The following is a 17,492-nucleotide window of genomic DNA, read 5'->3' as shown; positions in this document are numbered from 1 at the left end:
CTCGTCCCCTGTGCTGTGGGGTCCCACCCACGGGATGCAGTCCTTGATGAACTGATCCGGCATGGGCTTCCACAGGCAGGAGGTCTTCCAGAACTGCTCCAGATATGGGTCCGTACCACGGGGTCCATCCCTCAGGAGAAAACTGCTCCAACCTGGCTCCCCTACGGGCAGCAGCTCCTGCCAGGTCACCTGCTCCTGTGTGGTCTCCTCTCCACAGGCTACAGGTCCGGTCCAGAATCTGCTCCAGCAGGGTTCTTCCACAGGCGGCAGCCTCCGTCGGTGCAGGGCCACCTCCTCCACCGTGGTCTCCTCCACGGGCTGCAGCATGGAACCCTGCTCCACCGTGATACTCCATGGGCTGCAGGGGGACACCCTGCTTCACCATGGTCCTCACCACAGGCTGCAGGACACTTCTGCTCCGGCGCCTGGAGCACCTCTCCCCCTCCTTCTACACTGACCTTGGCACCTGCAAGGCTGTTTCTCACTCCCTTCACTCTCCCGGCTGCTGTGTGGCGCAGCGTTTTTTTCCCTGTCTTAAATATGTTCTCACAGAGGTGCAAAACAACATCACTTATTGGCTCAGCTCTGGAAAACAATGGGGCCCTTCCCAAACATGGGGCAGCTTCTAGATCTTTCTCACAGAAACCACCCCTATGGCCCCCCTGCTACCAAAACTTTGCCACGTAAACCCACTCCACCAGGACAGGTTTGGAATTTATAAAATTGTTGCCAATACATACCAGATGTCATTTTAAGGAAACCTGTACCTCTCTTCCATTTTTTTTTTTTGTTTCCCATATTCCCCTTCACTAATTCTTTACACAAAAGCTTTCTAAAATCCACTATGCATACCATTTACACTTGGGATATTCTCCTGCTACTCCTGAAGAGAGCTTAACATTTTCTGCTGTCCCTCTAACAAAACCTCTACAGCCTGTACTCTTTTTACTGAAGCACTGTCTCACCTATCTGGTATCAGTAATAAATGGAGTCCTTGCATGGACAAACCTAGACCTCTGAGTTTAAGTGCATATGCTATTGCCCTCCAAAATGATTTCAAGGGAAAATGGTATTCTCAGTATGATACTTGTAGTAGAGGCTTAAACAGTAACTTAACAATACCAGAAAGTAGGAAGAAAAGTTTAGAGGGAAAGTAAGAATCAATAATATATATATATTTTATATCACAACAAAAGTCAATACTTGACATCTGAACAGCTGAATTTTTCATAAGACTCTTTTCAGCTGCTAGCAGCTGTTAAATTTAAACTATGTGTCATCTGAAATGCTTCACAGATCTGAGAACCTCACAGACTAAGAATGACCATTAAAGAGCAAAAGTATAAAACACTTGCAGTTATTTTTCTTTCCTTAAATATATGGAAAAGTAAGCTAAATTTTCCAGTGAACAAGATTTATATTTTCTTCAACAATGATCATCTAAAAACTAAGGTACACTCTTAACTGATACTACCTCCTGACGATGGTGTTAAGAGTGTGCCTTATGTAATGGTATGTATAAACTGCAGTATTGAAACAGCAATTAGTAAGGACATCTAAAAAAATAGGATTCTCGATTTTCATTGACACAATTACACAGATTGTGTGAAGGTCTGTTCGTTTTCCTTTTGTCTTCTACAGAATGTGTACATCTACATATGATTCTTTTTCCCCCAATATACATGATGCATGGCTTTTACTGTTGTTTTTGATGCTTATTCTTCAAATTTATGCTGAAAAATTATTACATTAATATATTTTTTATTATGTGAAAATCAAGAGGAATTACTCCTTGTAATACTATTTAGAACACATCAAAAATATTAAAATTAATTATGCTATTTTAATAATACAAAATTAGTATAACTGAATAGATACAGCTTTAATGAAATGAAACCAGAACTACTTATTCTTACTTGGAAGCCTGTTTTATGTAAAAATACATATGCAACCCACAGATATGCAATGCTCTACCCTATCAGTATTATATTGCATTAAAATGATCAGTTCCATAAAAATAGGAACTTGCTATAAATTGGATGACAGTTTAATCAACAATAACGAATTAGTGTTTCATTAGCAATCATTACATCTTAATTTTTACTTTCCTTGGAATTATTTTTTTTTTTTCATTGAATAACTGATTTGCAAAGCATAATGCATTCCAAAATAAATATATCAAAATAAATATTCATAGTAAGAATGAGGAAAAACAGACAACTATGTGCTCAAAACCAATATTTAAATGGTGAGTTTACTCTCATGAACAGCTCCTGAGAACTATATCAAACACTTATTTCTCATAAAGATAAATGCAATGTAGAAAAATGTTGCTGAATAGCATCTATTTGTCTGAATAGTTATGGATGGAACTGGAGTTATTTAAGAGTAATTAGTCTTTGAGCTCATTATTATGTAGAGCTACATTCTGTGAGGTATGGAAAGCAGTGGATGCCACAGGGGGAACAAGGTCTCCCATTCAGTGCCTGCCTCTATTTCCCAAGGGGCTGCGAGACCTCCTCACCATAACAGATGCTCAAAGAGGCTGCCTGTGTAGGAATAACACAGTTTCTAGGCAGATATAATATCTTTTATTAAGTCAGGTGGAACAATGGAAAAAGGGAACACCTTTTCAGGAATAAAATTTCTACCCAAAGTTGAGCTTATCCTAAAATCACGCATTTTCTGTAAAGAACATTGTACTTCACTGCTGTCAGAGGGTGCAATGTATTTTGTACAATATATTGTACAAAATCTGCAGCATTCCAGACTCTTTAAAGACCCTATGCCAAATAGGCATAGTATTTATCATACTCCAGATGCTCTGTGTTTTGTGGAAGAGATCTCTGTATTGCTCCCAGAGTGTTTACCACCTCCATCCCTCAGTAGGGCTGGTGGCCCTGTTTTCCTATGTACTTCACAAATTTCATGTATATCGAATAGCCAGAATACAAGCCTCCTCAGATGTGCATATTTCAGTAAACTAATAGTAATTTCCTCAGCTTTATTTTTGTTTGGTTTTGGGAATTGATCAGTTTTTAAAATATTCAGAATTACATAACACTGAGAGGAAAAGGTACAAATGGCACGAGAACCCAGTTTTTACAAGGCACTGGTTTTGATCTATTCAGTCAGTTACCTTGTAGCATTTTATTTCTATTTTTAAAATAAAAAACATTTTAAAAATCCCATCTAAACACAGAAAGAAAAGTAATTGGTATGTAAACAATATACTTTTTCTATCCAACCAATAAGTTTTCCATGACTGAAAATATTCTGCCATCATGTTAAAACCACCTTGAGTCCTTTGAGTTCATTGTAATGGGAGTTCATTTCCAATATCAAAATATAACTGCTTTCTATTTGGCAAAGGTGTGATTCTTCAATGTAGTTATTGATATAGATTTTATTCACTGGAGATTTTTTTCTTGCTCCTGTGGAAACAAATGACAGGACCCATATTAAACTGCAACCCTGTGATGGAAAGGAGTAAACTGCTTCACCACAAGCTCCTACATTGCTCTTAACTGCTCCAGTTCTAGTCACCTCAGCAGGGATCAGCCATAATAAATCAGCTTTGTGCCCATTTCAGCAATGGTGAACAATAAATCACAATAATTCTCTTACTGTTCAGAGAGTTTTCAATTCTTAGGAGATTTTTAATCACAGCAGAGAGGCAAGAGTGTTAATGAGGTCCATAAATTACCTTAAAAGAGGGTAATTATGTCCAGTGTTGTAATAAAAGCTGAGACAGCTAATATCATTAAAGCAATTAAACACTTTTTAGATTGCAAAGATAAATTAGAATTAAAATATTACTGTAAACAAGGAGGCCATTTATTATGAAACAATTAATTAAATAGTGGACTCAGCTAATAATTGCACTGGCTTAAATAGGTTCTGTGAACTCCATTCTGATTTTGTAAAGTAACAAGGTTACAGTAGATTGTTATTACATTATCTTCACATGAATCAATGAACAGCATCTTTACTTGCACTCTTAATTAGATTCTGTTCGATGCAATTATTATAATTTTTCTTAACTAGTTTCTGTTCTTTTTTTTTTTTTTTTTTTTTTTCAAAAAGGACTGTCCTTACCTTTCAGCTTTCTATTCTGTGTTCTGCATTTCTAAAATAAAAAATAACTTCACCATTAAAAAAAGGAGGGGGGGGGGGGAGGAGCTTTTCTGATTGCTAACTTACTATCAGATTTCCATGGATACAATCATCACAAAAACATTAGAACCAAGAGAGCTTTTCATGACAAGCAGACATAAAATCAGAATAGTAGAAGAATTAGTAAAGATTTACCCTTTTATATTTAAGTTATAACTGAAATAAATGCTTCAGCATTGAGTACCACACTATCTGTGATTTTCCGTCCAAAAACAATTTTTTTTTTTTCCCATGCTTTTTTTCAGTAGTTTGTAAGGTACTGCTTCTTTCCCTACAGTGTCAAATTTTGTTAGGGAAAGCGAGAAATATTAGTACACTAATTTAGCTTATATGTTTCTGGTTATCATGATTTTAAGAGGGAAAACAATATTTGACCTTCATCAGCCCAAAGACAGCTTAAAATATAATTTTCTGCGTAGCTAATCTAGTAACCCTCAGCTAATTATAAAGTACCTGATTGTAGGAAACAGATACGTGGGAAATGCAAGAGCCAAGAGAAATGCACAGGAGAAACATCTTGACAAACATCAATGGGATACTCAGAAAAAGAAATCAAGGAGGAGATTATGAAAGTGATTATGAAATATTTTATGGGAGGCTTAAATATTAACAGGGTCAGAGGGTAAAGCAAACACAAGCACAGTTGACTAGCCTAAGAACTGAGACACTCATATAATAATAACCAAAAATTTATGTAATGGTTGTCTCTAGGAAGGCTGAAAGGTCAGACTTCTCCCTCCCTGAGGCAGTGCTCAGGCTCGGTGTGCAGCAGATTTGTGCTCATTTGGGCTCAATGAATATAGAGCAATTCCATACAAAGGAGAACAACTTAATTGAGCTATTTTCCAAGAATCCTTTAGGCTGGGCAGAAGATTCATAGTGTGTTCTTGGATGAAATGAAGAGGAAAGCAACACCATAGGCAAACAAAGGAATGCTTTTTTTTTCTGCATGTTATGAGAAGGTTTGGTACATTAATTCATTAATTCATGACCATGAATACCAAGAGATCCCTCAATGTAGACAAGAAGTTAGAATTTAACGCGTAGCCCTGTTTTTAGTAATTATTTCTGTTTATCATACCATGATTGCCTGCTGTGATTTCCTTTTTGAGGTTCCTAAATTTCCATCTGTACTGTTCAGAGACCATAGGAAAATACTTCCAGGCCTGATCCTACTGAAAGGACCAAGCATTCAAGTCCACAACACAGAAGACATAATAACTGTGTAAGGATCTAGGGAGTCAAACAAGGATCCAGAAAATACCTGTGACCCCAGTTAGTACTGGACACCTACATTTGTCTCCTATTATTTGCCAATGTTATATCCAGGCTCTGTCAACATACTGCAGTATAAAAGTGTTTTAGATCTCAATTCTTTTTATATGTCCAATACGCTGGACTGGGGTTTACTTTTCTATCCTTTCTTCCTAAAACCTACATTTCACTTGTATTGTAAAAATAAATTCCCCTTTGAGCTGAGATCTACTTTTCAGTCCATGACAGTATTTAAAAGCTCTTCTACAACCTGTAAAAACAGGAATATATATATATAGATATGTAATTAAAATAAAATAAAATAAAATAAAATAAAATAAAATAAAATAAAATAAAATAAAATAAAATAAAATAAAATAAAAATAGTGTAGGTATATTGAAGCCAATTTATCCATGGGTATATGTATCTATCAACACAACTTCAATGATTTATTTTTTTTTTACATAATTACCAGAAGGCGTAATCAAAGCTGAAGTGACAGGTAAAACCATATCTAGAAGATATGGTTTTAACAACCATAATAAAAGAAAAAGATCTGAAGGTTTATACCTTTAGAGACCTTAAGACAAAGGTCTAAATGTATCTAAATGTATCTCACCTAATGTTAGCTATTTAATAAGGTGCCAAAGTGAGGAATTCTGTATCCCTCTTACACAACGTAAAGAAAGATACCTAAAAGCAAAGTTTCTAAAATGTAAAACTACTTGCTCTGTTTATTGTCTACACAATTGCATATCGTAAATACACTCCAAATTTAGAACTTTGTAACCAAATCAAACAATCTAATTTCAAGCCTGAAGTATCCTCTTAACAGCAAAGAAAAAGAGATGAGAGGAAAATTATGAGGAAATATACTTAAATTTGTATTAAAACTGTGCATATTTTAGGTATTTTTCCAAAATTTCAATAAACAAAAGACAAAATCTATGAAGACTTTTTTCTTTTTTTTTTTTTTTCCTAAAGTTATATTCCTTTTTCTGTCTAACAGAGGAGTACTATTCTTCTGATGTGATTTGATTAGCAAAGTAGAGTAACAACTGCTACATCTCTTGGATACACATAGTATTTACCATTCACCATTATGAGTCTGACACTGGTTTTCAGTTCCGTTATGTGTGCAAGTCAAAAGCCAGCAAGCACACTGACCCAAACCTTCCTGAATACTTTTTCTTTGTCACATATCATAACAGACATTTAGGCTGTCTCCACTAAGGAAGAAATTGTGTGAGGCTGCTAAGCCAATCTAAAAGTATAGTAACTCTTCCGCATGTTTTCTGTAGACTTCTTCAACCTCTTTGAAAGAGATTTCAACCTTGGTTTCTGTACTTGTTCAGGTGTTTCCATACATCAAATCTGTTTGCAAGCTGACAAAACCTCCTAATCCATTGTAACTTAAAAAAACAGACAGTTATTTTCTAAGTTATTGAGTTAACTTGGTTAAAGCAATATAACCAATATAATATATATTATATATATACATTATATACAATAATATAATACAATAAAATAATATAATATACAATAATACAATAATAATACAATATAAATCGTATATATATCATATTATATATATTATATGATAGATATAATAAGGACGATATAACTGGAAGGATGGACCGGTAGGTGTAGTGGGTTTACGCCATGCTGCAAGGTAGTTTGAAACTAGCTCATATAACTCCACCTACATCACAGAGAGCATTGGAATTAACCCATGCATTTGACTTTCAATCTACTGGTGTGAAAGCCAGAGGAAAGAACAATTTTTGAATTGCATAGTAGGGAGACGAGGGTACATAACAGTGCTGGTGCAATACATGCAAAGCAATGTGAGGTGTTATTTTTATTCTCCTTCAGACTGAAACTTTAGAAGGCTGAGGGCTAAAGAAAAATATCTAATCAAGAAGGAATGGATTGTAATGTCTTACAACAGGGAATTGTGCTCTGTCTGAGTGCTGCTTGGTTAGCAATTTAAGAGTATAAATACTGTGTGAAGCAGAAGGTAATTACAGGACTTTTTTTCTGTTATTATTTGCTAATTGCTAACTGTTATCAGACAACTGACTGGCTGCGTGTTATAATGATTATAACTCTAGCTGAACTCCAGTGTAACCCTACATGGTCCTCCTCTTATTGATGTATATATTTATCTTGCTCGGATTTCAAGAGATATAAATAAAGGAGAACAAGAACGCTTTTCTAATCAAAATGATATAGTTATGAAGGAAATTATACACTAGTTGCCAGCAAACACATTGAGACTTAACTCAGTTACTGGGAATGTCCCCTTTATTTCTGTATTTTTAAGGCAAAATATATTGGTATTTCTTGTCACCTAAATATTTATTTTATCAGGATCTGTACCTGAAAATGACACTGGCTATTTCACAGGAAGTAAGCTGGAACAGCTAAGTGGTGTGTTTCTTCCTAGTCACTAAGGTCAGAAAACAATTTATGCTCTAAACCTTGAATGTTCATTTCCTTTACAGAGCTTCTTGTTTTTGAAAAACATTTGATGACAAAATTATAACCATAAATGTTATTTATTTAATTATAATTTGCACCCCTATATTCATGTGGCCATTAATTCCAGGTGGCCATTTCCTGTTTTATAAGAATTATTTCAATTCATTGTAATCTTGTCCATATTTTCTCATTCTCAATACTAATACTTCTAATATTCATGTTATGAGGAGAAGGTGTAGGCTATTGGATACCCTGCTTTCTGCCACCAAGCACTCAGAAAACATTTTGTATAATATGGGATGAGAAGCAAGGAAAAGAGTCTTCCTTTCCTGAATTTCTAATACTGAAAAAAAATCATAAATCAATTTTCGTTTTAATTACAGAATTAGACATTTTCTTGCAGACAAGCAAACTACAATATTTTAAGCTAACATCCTCTGGACCACATTTGCACAGATTTAAATGATTATAGAAAATAATATAAACTGTATAAATTTAGTATTTAACACATTGAAGTTATATATAATAGCATCATGTAATATATGTATTAGGGTGTAATTATTGAAGTACTTCACACCTGTTTCAAAATCTTAATTCAGTATTCTAAAACACTTTAAAGTAATTTAAATAGAAACTGTATGATTTACAGTTTTTCAAAATGTAGACAAACTTTTTTTTTTTTTTATAAATAACTAAGCTGAAACAGAGGACATTTGCTGTTCAAGAAGACAAGGGACAGATTGCTATATAGGATTTTCCAAACTAAACATGGCAATTCATCCATCTTGTTCTGTAACCTGCCTAGTTACTAATGCTTTACAGAATACTCTTAGGGGAAGAAAGAGAGGACAAAAAATTCTCAGGATCCTATCTATTAGCCAATGATGTACATTCAGTCATATCCAAGGTGATGTTTTGAAGCTTTCACTTGATTTTAAGGTGCTTTGCATTTTCATTTTACCTAAGTTATGAAAACAAATTTAAGATCATTTATAATCTGTAAAAATTTGGCTAATCAAACAATACAGTCTCTATTTCAGATACATTTTCAATGACAGCCATGCTAAGAGTTTATTTCAGTGGCTGCCTGCTATCAGTCATGGACCTAGTTCGGTGCTCACCTTGCCCAACTTAATACTCAGCAATAGTTTGCTGGTTATTAACTAAAACTCCAGGATATACCAGGTGCTTCATGCACCTCAACCCATTTGTATTCTGGCAGGCTGGTACACCTCATTCTCATATTCACACAGCACCAAAGCAATTACTGCTAAAAGCAGGTGTATTATTAATTGTGCTATGAGAAGTTCTTATTCTGGTAGAAAGGTAATGAGTACTTGAAAAGACTAATGTTTAATAATATTCTGTTAGCAGATCATCTGTTAGAAATGCTGATTAAAGGAAAGAGTGAATATGAGATCTGCACTTGGTACTCATTTCCAAATCTCTACTGAAATCAATAACCCTATGTAAGAGTCTAAATATCCAAATAAGAAGTGCTGACCTTTAAGACTTACTCTTTGATCTCTGAATCTGAGAAGCTTGTATGAGTTTTCAGCTGTCTCTGAAAATACACTTGAATTTCCTCAAAATGATATATATATACACACATATTTTTAAAGCATTAGATATGAAAATGAGTCTGAATTGCAGAGCTGAGACTTGTATACAGATACAAAACTCCTAGAATAACCACAGTTCTTTAGATACCACATTTTTGAATGAGCAAATTTCAGAGAGAGGAGAAAATGAATGATGAAGATGTAGACAGTATCTCATCCTAGATGAGACTTACTTTAAATTTCAGATAAATATAGATACACAGCCTTATTCTTGTCTACTTATGTGTCTGTAAAGTAACACTGAAACCCTAGAGAGATTGAAATCATACCAATTTAGATCACGTTTTAGTAAGATGCCCTGAGGTATGAGGACCTGACATTGCTCAATGTTAGAGCTTTGTCTTTCTTTTGAATGCAATGTGAAGCAGGACATGTGTCAAAACTGCACTCCAGTTCAGGATCATTACTATATTCCAAAGGACTTACTTTTGAATTATCAAAATAGATGTCATGGTGTTTATGACAAGCCTCCCTTTGATGACTGACAGACTAGATTCTCCTTCTGACCATGCAGAAGGATTTAAAAGGGTTATGGTCCTTGCTAGTATCCATCTGAAAATGGAAATTTTAGAAGTAACAAAATGAAGGGAAGGGAAGGGAAGGGAAGGGAAGGGAAGGGAAGGGAAGGGAAGGGAAGGGAAGGGAAGGGAAGGGAAGGGAAGGGAAGGGAAGGGAAGGGAAGGGAAGGGAAGGGAAGGGAAGGGAAGGGAAGGGAAGGGAAGGGAAGGGAAGGGAAGGGAAGGGAAGGGAAGGGAAGGGAAGGGAAGGGAAGGGAAGGGAAGGGAAGGGAAGGGAAGGGAAGGGAAGGGAAGGGAAGGGAAGGGAAATCATTCTGTAAAAATAGCAGAAACAGTTATGAGCTCATAAAACAAATAAAGATGAAATAATGCAGGTTTTTTATTATTATTATTTCATAAAGCACTATGTTTATGTTCTTAGTGAGCTATATTCTCATCTTTCTTTTTGACTAGAATATTCTAAAATGACTCTAGGTTAAAACAACAAAATGTTAGACAGATTCCTAAATTTGCTGTATTGAGTTCTAAATTCTGAACATCTTAGAGTGGATTTGAGAACTACAGACTGCATGAATACTTCTTCAAGGAACAGTATCATTATTGCCATGTTTTAGATTAAACTGAGGTGTAAATTATAAATTCTATGAAGTATTTATTTGCTTTTACCTGCCAGTTCTCACTGCTTTTTGTGATAGCTATCCAGTTACAATACAGATAAGTAACAGTTTGTTTACTAGAGGTAACTTCAAGATCTATACTTAGAAAAATGTGTGTCTGTGTATATGTAAGAAAGTGAAAAATACTTTTTTTCACCAATTTAAAACAGAAACATTTTCAAAGTTGATTGTGTTCCTTCCTTCTCCAGCGAACATTCATACTCAAGGGAAAGTACCTGCATTTTCCATTCTTCCTTCTTATTCACTTACCAGAGGGAATTTAAGAGACATAAATCATTTTTGTGTGCCTTTATGCAGTTTATTGGTCAATGCCATGGGAGCTTAAGATGGTATAAATCATTTGGTGGGTATTTATGCTGTTTATTGTTGAGAGTCTCAAATTCTGTACAAGATCTACTAGTGACCTTCAAACAGAATAGATTTTCACGGCAGATTTTAGCAGAAAAGTGAAGTTGATGACAGCGTTCCTTCATGCAAGAAATATAAACAAATACCCAATGAAGTCCTGGGGATGCAAATATTTTATAACATTGAATGGAATTACTCAGGTGAGCAAAGTTACGCAGAGCTGATATGGTAAGGGTGGGAAGTTAATTTGTCAAGCCCTCACTTTTACAAGTACCGCCATTCTGCCAACTTATGCATGTCATTCAGTACTTTCCAAATTTAACAGAGCTTGTGGAAGGAAAGTTCTCTGCCTTGTTCAATGGGAACAGGGCAAGTCTCAGGAGAAGTCATTTAGCATACTTGAAGGCCTATTGTTTTCAAGTAGAGCCCTGAAAAAATACTTAAAAATTGTTTACAGAGGATTTTTTTTTTCATATTCATTTGCAGAGTTGCACATTTTATTTTTCTAGGGCAAAGCTTAACTTTTTCTTTCATTCAAACATAAATAAAAGGTTCTATTTGAAGGTAGCCTCTTCAAATGGAGAGAAACATAGAGAAAAAAATATATGTCTAATTGGATTTCTCCAAATTAGCATGAACTTTGGATAAAATTTGCTTGTATTTCCAGGGGTTTAACTCTGTCATTTTTTTTATTTATTTATTTTTTTTACCACCAGACAATTTTGTCAAAAATTGCCAAGAGAACTTGTAGATGCCCCATCCCTGGAAGTATTCAAGGCCAGATTGTATGGGGGGCTTTGAGCAACCTGATCTAGTGGGAGATGTCCCTGTCCATGGCAGGGGGGTTGGAATTGGCTGGTCTTTAAGGTCTCTTCCAACCCAAACTTTTCTATGATTCTATAAAAATACTTTGAAAGTTTTCTGAGGTAGGCAACCCTTCCAAAATATACCTCAGGCAATATCTGAGTTTGTATCCAAGCAATAAATTAAGAAACAATTTAAATAATTGGTTTTGAATCCATGTGAACCCATTTTATACATTTCATCATAATTTTACATACACATTTGTTGGTGGTTCATAAAATTTCATAAAAATTTTTGAACGGTAATATCTGATTACATAATTGTCTGATGATTATGAGAGGTACATTACTCAATTAATATATATATATTTTTCCATTAAAACTTCATGAAATTCACATTCAGATCAGTCTGAATAACTATAGACTTTTTGAGCTTGGAATAACATTATGCTAATATTGGGTTCAGGCTGATGTCTATTTAGAATTCCTCAGCTCTTCTCACTATGCAAAGTCTGAGGTGTCAAGTCTGTCTCCAGAGGACATTCTTCCTTAACTTGTTGCCAGTCCGTGGAATAGTTGTGGAAAACTACTGAAAACTGTTGACGGTTATGAAAAACTATGGAAAACACTAGAAGTAGGTTAAATACAAAGCTGTCAGAAAGTGATGAAGGAAGGAAGGAAGGAAGGAAGGAAGGAAGGAAGGAAGGAAGGAAGGAAGGAAGGAAGGAAGGAAGGAAGGAAGGAAGGAAGGAAGGAAGGAAGGAAGGAAGGAAGGAAGGAAGGAAGGAAGGAAGGAAGGAAGGAAGGAAGGAGGAGAAAAAGAGAGACCTTTGCTTTTGGGAAAGGGAGCAAACATAAGAAATGGAAGCTCTAAAAGAGAATGTAATGGAAAAAGGAGTAGAATAACAAGGAAACAAAGAGAAATGAAGCTAAACCATAGGAGCAGTTCTCCTTAATGTTTAAGCCAGAAACACTGTTTTGTGAAACTTTGTCACAAGGTACCCCAAAGTGGGGATACCCCTGAGTCATGTGTTATAACAGTTTTATACTGCACTGAAAAACAAACAAACAAACAAATAAATAAATAAATAAATATCATTCTAATCTTTTATTAACTAAAGTTTGGCAATACCATGGTATTTTATGTAATCTCAGTTCCCTCTTAATTCATTGCAACTCTGAAAGTTTAGAAAATTAGGTTATTAGTCTGCACACCAAGAAGATACTGTGTGTGTGACTGAATGACTGTGCTTATGTGTCTTGAAGGAGAGAGGTGTTTGTTTTTTTTTTTTCTTCACTTATATTCATTACATACAAATATTCAGATTTAAAGCTGGCTGGCACTGCTGACCTTCTGGACTTTCTGTCTGTTCTTTGCCAAACTTTGATGATGCTTTAGCAGCTCCCTTGTGCAGCTATTTAAGACCTTTTCTGGAGCCTACAGATAATTTCAACAAAGGCCTTATTTAGCTTTCCAGAAACTGAGATCAGCCTTCATCCATGGAAAGTAGCAGATGGGAAGTAAGTCAGCTGTACTAGTAGCCAGGGAGTGCTAAAGAGATATATAGCTCCTGAGTGTAATTTACTGAAGACAACTCTCAGTGGTTTACACTAAAATTCTTTGTTTAACCACAATTAATGCTGAAACCACAGCTTTCATGTGGCTGGGTTCTGCAACAGCTATTAACATTATTATTCCAAAACATCAAGGGAGTAACACAGTGTTCTGTAAGGAATGATGCATCTTTCTTATCGTCTTTAATTCTACCATTTCAAGATACTAGAAATCCCATTTAGGTGCCTTAAAGGTGTGGGCAGATTTTCAACAAGTCTCAGAGGGAGTTGCAGGTTGCTGACAGAGCCACTGAAAATCCAACAAACTTTGTGTAGCTATTCCACAGAAAAATTGTCAGCTACTTTGAGACACAGTCATTCAATTGCAATTCCAACATCCCTCCAAGAAAATGGCATCCTTTTTATAAGACCACTTTAAGTATTGAAAGGCCATAGTGAGGTCTCAAACATCTACCTATTTAAAAATAAAAATAAATAATAATAGTAATAATTAATAATAATAATAATAAACTCACTGTTCCTTTGTCTATATTTTTCTGTATCACCAGAGGACATCTCTGACAAAGAACAGATGATTTAACACACACAGAAGGACAGATACAGAAAAAATAATGAATAATGCATATTTTTTTTTATAAAGAACCATACTCTACCAAAGCATTTAAAAGACTATTTGATTAATATCCATAACAGCCCAGAGAATTAGACAAAGAAGTAACACCACAGTCATTACTTTTCAAATGCCAAATTATTTGCCCTGTGCCACAGATGGGAAATCTATATCAGTACTCGAGGGAAAAAAAAAAACATTCCCTCTTCACCCGCATCCCCCACCCCAACCCTCTATCCTATTCAGTTTGTTAGATTAAACAATGCTAAATTTTTGTGTTCTTAAACTTTGTAAGCCTCATCAGACCATGGTACCCATCTAGTTCTAGACTGAACACTAGATTTTCCAGTTCTAGAAATGAAGCTTTACTTCAGAGCAAAGAACTTTTGTATGGACTTGTGAAGACTGCATTCTGCTCTTTGAGAGGACTGTTCCATGCAGTAGCTAAGAAGATGGCCACATGGTGTAGCCTGACTAACATCATAAAACACTATGCAAAAGGTTGCTAGTGCAGCGAGCAGTCCTGCCTACACTCCCTTGTGGACCTATTTCTTTCAGACATCAGGAATTTATTTAGGATCTTCACCTCCCCTAGCTTTCCTTCTCACTTTCTTCTTTTTCAGCAAAGGGTTTCTAATATAACAGCAGTGATAGGCTCTTCTTTTCCCATCTATTTTTCAAAGCTTTGTCTTCTCTAGTCCACATGGTGTGTATCGCATTACACCTTTGCGTACTGAAATGAAGCAATGATGGGTCACAGAAAGTTAATGAAATGTTCCATTGTCTGCTTTTCCCAAGAGAGGTTGTGTGGTATATTCATTCAGAAGCAACATAAGCTTTAAATGTCAGCATCAACTATGGTAAGCAACTGGTTTCATTAGTTGTGTTAATTTGTTATTTTTTTAAAACACAGGAGGATTATTTTTTTCCAACCTTCCCTGTATGTTTATGGCATTGTTTCCTGTGTGATCATCAACTCTCTGTCTCTGTTCACAAACTGATAACATCTCATATTTGAAACACTTACTTTAAAGATAGGTGAACCAAAGAGGATAAAATAACAAGGACTGTTAAAGTACCGAAGTTTCCCACCTTTCATGATTTTATTATTTTTCTTTTCTGAAATGATGATAAATATTCAGGATCAGGCCAGTAGAACTACTAACAGAAAAAGTACATCCTGAAACAAATGATATTTCTGATATTATTTCCCAAGTGTGAAGCTATTTTCCATTTTTCCTGGAAAAAGCAAAGATTTCACAGCCAGGCTTATTCATGTAATACACCCTGTTCAATACTGGTGGCCCACAATATCCCCTAACAAGCATAATATAAACATTATATTGACTTTATATTGACTTTACCTTGACTTCAGCAAGGCTTTTGACACCGTCTCCCACAGCATTCTCCTCAAGAAACTGGCTGCTCTTGGCTTGGACTGGCACACACTTCGTTGGGTTAGAAACTGGCTGGATAGCCGGGCCCAAAGAGTCATGGTGAATGGAATCAAATCCAGTTGGAGGCCAGTCACTAGTGGCGTCCCCCAGGGCTCGGTGCTGGGGCCGGTCCTCTTTAATATCTTCATCGATGATCTGGACGAGGGCATCGAGTGCACCTTCAGTAAGTTTGCAGATGACACCAAGTTAGGTGCGTGTGTCGATCTGCTTGAGGGTAGGAAAGCTCTGCAGGAGGATCTGGATAGGCTGCACCGATGGGCTGAGGTCAACTGCATGAAGTTCAACAAGGCCAAGTGCTGGGTCCTGCAGCTGGGGCGCAATAACCCCAAGCAGAGCTACAGGCTGGGAGATGAGTGGTTGGAGAGCTGCCAGGCAGAGAAGGACCTGGGAGTGATGGTGGATAGTCGGCTGAATATGAGCCAGCAGTGTGCTCAGGTGGCCAAGAAGGCCAACGGCATCCTGGCTTGTATCAGGAACAGTGTGTTCAGCAGGTCTGGGGAAGTGATTTTCCTTCTGTATTCAGCTCTGGTGAGGCCGCACCTCAAGTACTGTGTTCAGTTTTGGGCCCCTCACTACAAGAAGGACATCGAGGTGCTTGAGCGGGTGCAGAGAAGGGCGACAAAGCTGGTGAGGGGCCTGGAGAACAAGTCCTACAAGGAGCGGCTGAGGGAGCTGGGCTTGTTCAGCCTGGAGAAGAGGAGGCTCAGGGGCGACCTTATCGCTCTTTATAGGTACCTCAAGGGAGGCTGTAGCGAGGTGGGGGTTGGCCTGTTCTCCCACGTGCCTGGTGACAGGACGAGGGGGAATGGGCTTAAGTTGAGCCAGGGGAGTTTTAGGTTAGATGTTAGGAAGAACTTCTTCACTGAAAGGGTTGTGAGGCATTGGAACAGGCTGCCCAGGGAAGTGGTGGAGTCACCATCCCTGGAAGTCTTCAAAAGACGTTTAGATGTAGAGCTTAGGGATATGGTTTAGTGGGGACTGCTAGTGTTAGGTCAGAGGTTGGACTTGATGATCTTGAGGTCTCTTCCAACCTAGAAATTCTGTGATTCTGTGATTATCTCTGTAAAAAAAATCAATTAAAATAACTCTTTTTAATGAGCAGGAGCCAGGGTTTTTTGAGGTGTATAGACAAAAGGAAAATATAATAACAACAAAAAAAGCCTGGTAATATTAGTAACTAACAAAGAAAAAAAATATATATATACATTTTCACATTACTAGTAGTGATATCAGAAAAAAATTATCCCTAAGCTTTCATGCAATGTCCAGTCGGGTCATGACCACTGGAATTGAAAGGAATCTATTGAAAATTAAAGTTTAAAATTCATGATGTGTTATTCGAACATCTATAATGCCTGCACTAGCGTCAAATGAGAAGACTTTTTTTTTCTTTCTTTTTTTTTTCCTTTTTTTTTTTTTCTTTCCCAAACTAAGGGGGAGAGAATATTTGAATATTTTCTTCAGTTTCAGACACATTATGAACAAGAACTCAAGCACAATCTTTAACTCTCATAAAGCTTCTGTTTACAGGTCCTTCATTCTTAATGCCTTTACTAAGTATTAGATCTAGATCACACTTGTTTTTAGGGGAGTATTTCAAAAAGCACATAGATATACCCTAAAATCCTGATGCAGCTGTCCCCAAACTTAAATCATAAAAGAAAACTACAGACAAAGATAAACTAGTGAAATCTTAACATCTATTTCTCTGCTTTCATTTCTTTCTAAACTCTTGAATTGCTTTAGATTAGGTTGGAGTCCACTACAGAAGAATAGCTGAATCAGATTAATCTGTACTTCAGTGAGAACCAATTAGCACCTCATCACAGCACAAAGATCAGAGTAAAAGGTGTTTTGCTCAGCATTTGAGGCTGTGAGTGCATTTTGCTGCAAGCCTGTACTCTGCTATCAGAAACTCTGCTCTAAAAATGCCAAACCATTGTTACAATATACAGGTATGTCTAATA

The 17,492-nt window shown here is 36.4% G+C and overlaps 1 long non-coding RNA gene across 1 annotated transcript; it reads right to left on the bottom strand.

Annotated features, from left to right (window-relative positions):
- Positions 1-657: 657 nt before the first annotated feature.
- Positions 658-15,532, bottom strand: LOC311430905. Its single transcript, XR_014689108.1, has 2 exons — positions 15,433-15,532; positions 658-3,434 (listed from the first exon to the last, which is right to left on the bottom strand). It is a non-coding gene; the product is annotated as an uncharacterized lncRNA (long non-coding RNA).
- Positions 15,533-17,492: the final 1,960 nt, after the last annotated feature.

The sequence above is a fragment of the Aythya ferina genome (assembly GCF_964211825.1).
Source record: "Aythya ferina genome assembly, chromosome: 2".
NCBI lineage: Eukaryota > Metazoa > Chordata > Aves > Anseriformes > Anatidae > Aythya > Aythya ferina.
This window is presented reverse-complemented; position numbering and strand designations above follow the sequence as displayed.